This window comes from Mustela erminea, chromosome 9, assembly GCF_009829155.1.
Source record: "Mustela erminea isolate mMusErm1 chromosome 9, mMusErm1.Pri, whole genome shotgun sequence".
Lineage (NCBI taxonomy): Eukaryota > Metazoa > Chordata > Mammalia > Carnivora > Mustelidae > Mustela > Mustela erminea.
Window position 1 is genome coordinate 12930452 of NC_045622.1, and position 5842 is coordinate 12936293.

The following is a 5842-nucleotide window of genomic DNA, read 5'->3' on the forward strand; positions in this document are numbered from 1 at the left end:
TTACTCTCTAGAAAGGATGAAACAGAGGTCTCTGAGCCAGATGTCAACCAGCACAATTGAGAGGGTGAGTACCAGATCATAAACAATGGAAATCATAATTGTATAAAACTAAATATGGGATCCCAAGATCATCCACTTGGTTCTAGAAAGTTGGCAACCAGAACCTTATCCTTCAGGCAGGAATTTGGTAGGCACTATATGAAGAATATGATCAGCTGAAGAGAGAGACCTAAGACACTGGCATTTCTCAAAACATATCCTATGGAAGTTGACGAGTGCCACCCTCAAGCTCAAAGTTTGCAATCACCACTTTCATCTGCTACTTGACTCATTAGCTGACAGTCAAGGATTTTCAGATATTTGAGGGGGGAGCCAAATCAAACAAGAAAAGGTAACTATGAGGAAACAAACTATACAGAGAAAGAAAACTTTTAAAAGAAAAATATCATTAGTATCCTGAGGATAAAAGAAGATACTGTATCCACAAAATAAGAATAGGATAATATAAGAAAAGAATGTTGTAAGAACAAAAATGAAATTTTGACATTTTTAATAACAAAAACGAAAAACTCAATAGAAAGGGTAGAAGGTAAATTTAAGGAAATATCCCAGAAAGTAGAACAAAATGAATAGAAAATCGGAGAGAAAAAAAATAAGAAAATTAGAACACCAGTTTAGGAGATTCACATCAAATTACAAGAGATTAAGGGAAAAAAGGAAATCTTCAATAAAATAGCTAATGAAACTTTCCCAAAACCAAAGAGCATGAATTTCCAGATTGAAAGGGTATACCAATATGCCAAAGCACAACTGATGAAAATAAATTCATGCTAAGACACATCATTGTGAAATGTCAGAACACTAAGACAAAAGAGAAAATTCAAAGAGAAAAATAAAGGGGGGAGAGGTCATAATCAATGTATCAGAAATTGGAATGGTCCTAGACTACTCAATAGCAATCCCAAATTCAAGAAGGCAAGGGAGCATTGTGTTTAACATTCTGAAAGAAAACAATTTACAAATTAGAATTCTATATCAGGGGCACCTGGGTGGCTCAGTAGGTTAAAGCTTCTGCCTTCGGCTCTGGTCGTGATCCTGGGGTCCTGGGATTGAGCCCCGCGTCGGGCTCTCTGCTTGGCAGGGAGCCTGCTTCCTTCTCTCTCTCTGCCTGCCTCTCTGCCTACTTGTGACCTCTCTCTGTGTGTGTCAAATAAATTAAAAAAAAAATCTTTAGAATTCTATATCAGTCAGGATGGGCTTGATTATGCTTCAGTAACAAACAACTCCAAAATCTTGGATGTTAGCTGTGCATCTCAGCTCAGCAGGTACCTCAGTTGTTAGATTCTACACCCATTTCCATTGGAGAAAAGAAGAGAAAAAAAGAGAAAAGAAAATCAGTGAGCAGCTCTTCAAAAAATTCTATCACAAAGTGACAGACATCACTTCTGCTCACATTTTTTTCATCATAGTTACAAGAACTTTCCCAACTTCAAAGAGTTAAAGAAGTCCAAACTTACCCTGTACCCAGAAAGACCCAGATATATATAATCACCAATCCATCCTTTAGTCACTAAAAACGTGTGTCTTGGTCTCCTCACCACACAATATATGCATCCTCTCCTCAAAGGCAACAACCCAAAAGTTCCATCTAGTCATAGCAATAAACACAGAGTTTCATATCCCTGGATGATATATCATTGTGTGTCCATTAGATCCAGATGTGGCTCTCCTCTTAATCTGGAGACATATATAGTAAAAATGTGTTTTATGCCCCATGCACTCAATCTACAGTGGTGGAACAGAGATAGGATAACCACAACAGCTGGTCCCTTTCAGAAAGAAAAAGAATGAAAATAGACAGAAGACACTAGTCCATAGCAATTCTGAAATCCTGCTGGGAAGACATTCTGAGAGTCCTATTCTCGAAAAGGGATGTTGCTAGATTAGGCTCTCGTTATGTTCCCTAGGAATAGTATGGGAATTAAAAGCAATGGCTTTCAATAGTACAGATAAAATTAATTATATTTTAAAAACTCAATCCAGAAAAAGAAAAGTAGGAATAACAGATATTAAAAACAAAACAAATAGGATATAGATTTAAAACCAAGCCTGCTGATAATTATATTAAATGCTAATAGTCTATACACCCAAATTAAAAGACAGATCATTAAACTAAATTAAAAAGCAACACCCAACACTTAAAGCATAAAAGCACAGCTAAATTAAAAGAAAACAGATAGAAATAGGTATACCATGTAAACATTATTCAAAAGAAAGCTGAAGACGGCTCTATTAATACCAAAGTAGTTTCCAGAACAAGGGATATTATCAGAATAAAGAGAGACATTTCATAATGATACAGAGCTGAATTACCCAGAGAACTAACAATCCTAAATATGTGTGCACCGATTAACAGAACCTCAAAATAGATGAAACAGAAACTAATAGATCAATGCAATTCACCATATTAAGAAACTAAAAAAAAAAGCAATGTATGATCATCGTAACAAAATTTAACATCTATTTGTAATTTTTATAAACCCTCATGCATTAGAAATACAAGAAAACTTCCTTAATCCAAAGAAGGGCACCTTAAACCCCTGCAGCTAACATCATACTTAGTGGTGAAAGACTGAATGATTTCCTGTTAAAGTCAGGAACACAGTAAGGATGTCAACTCTCAGCACTTCTACTCAACATTACACAGGCAGTCCTAGCCAGCGCAGTAAGACAACAAAAAGGAATAAGAGGCACTCAGATTTGAAATAAATGATAAAACTGTCTTTATCAACAAGATGATCTCTGTAGAAAAATTCAAAAGAATCTACTAGAACTAACAAATGAGGTTAACAAAGACATGATAGAAGGCCAATGTATTTTTTGAATAATTGTATTTCTACATATTAGCAACAAACAACTGGAAAATGAAACTGAAAAATAGTATAAAAAATGATCCTCAGAGGGGCGCCTGGGTGGCTCAGTGGGTTAAAGTCTCTCCCTTCAGCTCAAGTCATGATCTCAGGGTCCTGGGATGGAGTCCCGCATCCGGCTCTCTGCTCAGCGGGGAGCCTGCTTCCCTTCCTCTCTCTGCCTGCCTCTCTGCCTACTTGTGATCTCTCTCTTTCTGTCAAATAAATAAATAAAATATTTTTTTAAAAAAAACAATCCTCAGGGATAAATTTAACAAAATATGTATAAGACCTAGAGCTCGCTTCGGCAGCACATATACTAAACTTGGAATGATACAGAGAAGATTAGCATGGCCCCTGCGCAAGGATAACACACAAATTCATGAAGCTTCCATATTTAAAAAAAATATATGTGTATAAGACTTAACACGCTGAAAACTGTAACGTTGCTGAGAGAATTCATGCGAGTCCAAATAAATAGAAAGATGCAAGGATCAGAATATTCAATACTGTTAAGATGTTAATTATCCCCGAAATGATCTCTAGATTCTCAGTGCATACCTAATCAAAAGGCCAGTAGGATCTTTTAAGAAACCACTTATTTAATTCTAAAAGAAATGCAGAAAATCTGGAATAAAGGGGAGGGGAAAGGTGGGGTACTGACACTACTTGATTTCAAGACCTAGTACAAAGTTACGGTAATCGATCGTTGTCAGTGTGGTATTGGGGTAAGGAAAGATACACAGATCAGTGGAACAGAAGAGTCAGAGATACACCCAACATACGGGCAACTGATTCTGACAAAGGTACTGCGGCAATTCAGTGGGAAAACGTAAGTTTTTTCAATGAATTATGCTGGACAGTTGGATACTAAGGTGGGAAGATGGGGGGAAAGGGCAAGAGGGAGGAAGGAGGAAAAAAATGAAAGAGCAAACAAAGGAAGGAAGGACGGACCTCCGCGTATATCTTACGCCATATAAAGAAGTGAATCTGGGGCGCCTGGGTGGTTCAGTGGGTTAAGCCTCTGCCTTTAGCTCAGGTCATGATCTCAGGGTCCTGGGATGGAGCCCGGCGTCTGGATCCCTGCTCAGCGGAGAGTCTGCTTGTCCCTCTCCCTCTGCTCCTTCCCCTGCTCATGCTCTCTCTCTCTCTCAAATAAATAAAATCTTCAAGAAAAAAAAAGTTAATTTGAAATGAATCATAAACCTAAATATAGAACTAAATCTGTAATATTCTAGAAGAACACAGAGGAAAAAATCATTACTACTTTGGGTTAGGGAAATAGTTTGAGACACAAAATCTATATGGTAGAGCTCAAGGCCAACTTTAAGATTTGACCAACACATGTTTTAAGCAAATTAAAGTAAGGGTATCTTTATACAGCTGAGTCCAACTACATTCCGTCCCTCCGTGCTCCTCCTGGAACACCTTCCCTCTTCCCCAATCCAAATCCTTGGTATAACCAACTCTTACTTATTGTCCTGCCTCAGCTCACTGCCACTAGTTCCAGGAAGAATTTCCTGACACTTAAACTGGATCAAGGGCTTCTCCTTTGACTCTCGTCACTACCTGAACTTGACACTAAGCCTGTAACACCCTCTAGATTGGAAGCCTTGTGAGAAACTGGGAAAATGTCTGAGTTGCTCATTCTAATTCCCAGTGCCTGGCAGAAGGTGGATGGTCAGTGTATTTTACTGGGTGAGCAAATGCAATTACACCCATTTTTTCTTTTTTTTTCAAAAAATTTTTTGAAGACTTTATTTATTTATCCGACAGACAGAGATCACAAGCAGGCAGAGAGGCAGGCAAAGAGAGAGGGAAGAAGCAGGCTCCCTGCTGAACAGAGAGCCCGATGTGGGGCTCGATCCCAGGAACCTGGGATCATGACCTGAGCCGAAGGTAGAGGCTTTAACTCACTGAGCCACCCAGGCGCCCCTCAAATTTTTTTTGTTGCACTTGATCTTAGCCAAAAAACCAAGAAGTGATTCCATTTTCTTGTTGTAGTAAAATACGCATAATACAAAATTTAACCATCTTAACCAATTTTAAGGGTACAGTTCAGTGGTACTAAATACATTGATAATGTTGTGCAACTTTTCCCCATAACTCTATCTTGTAAAACAGAAACTCTAATACCCATTAAACACACACGCTCCCTTTTCTCCAGTCCCTGGCAACCACCGTTCTACTGTCTCTATGATTTTGACAACTCTAAGTATTTCATGTAAGTGAAATTATGCAGTATTTATCTTTTTGTGACTGGCTTGTTTTACTTAGCACAGGGTCTCCAAAGAACGTCTATGTTGTAGCACATCAATGAATTTCCTTCCTTTTTAAAGCTGAATAATATTCCATGTGTGTATATGTCACATTTCAGTAACCCATTCATCTGCTGAAGGATATATGAGTTGCTTCTATGTTTTAACTATTGTAAACAACGCTGCTATGAACACAGGTACACAAAACATCCCTTCCAAAGACCACAATTTCAAGTCATTTCTATAGTTTGTTACTAGACAAGTTTCTCTGAACGTGTAGAGAGTATCCAAAACCTTGAGGAGGAGGCAGGAAACGAAGTCTCTTCCAGACCCTGCTTTCAATTCTTCTGGATGTATATCCAGAGGTGGAATTGCGGATCATATGGTAAACCTATTTTTTATTTTTTGAGACACTGTTATACTCTTCTGCAGTCAATGGCTATACAGTTTCACATTCCCACCAGCAGTGCACAAGAGTCCCAATTTCTCTGCATCCTTGTCAATATGTTGTTTTCTTTTTCTTTTTGTTTCTCTTTCATTTTTTATAGTAGTCATCCTAATGGGGGGGGGTGTCTCACTGTAGTTTTGATACGAATTGCCCTTGATGGTTAGTGCAACTGAGCATCTTTTCACGGGCTTATTAGTTATTTATGTATCTTCCCTGGAGAAATGTCC

The 5842-nt window shown here is 38.2% G+C and overlaps 1 non-coding gene and 1 pseudogene across 1 annotated transcript; both read left to right on the forward strand.

The window, feature by feature from the left end:
• The first annotated feature begins 3204 nt into the window (after positions 1–3204).
• On the forward strand, positions 3205–3311 carry LOC116600406. The gene has a single exon (XR_004289620.1). It is a non-coding gene; the product is annotated as a U6 spliceosomal RNA (small nuclear RNA).
• Positions 3312–5385: 2074 nt separating this feature from the next.
• On the forward strand, positions 5386–5534 carry LOC116600511 (annotated as a pseudogene).
• The last annotated feature ends 308 nt before the right edge of the window (positions 5535–5842 follow it).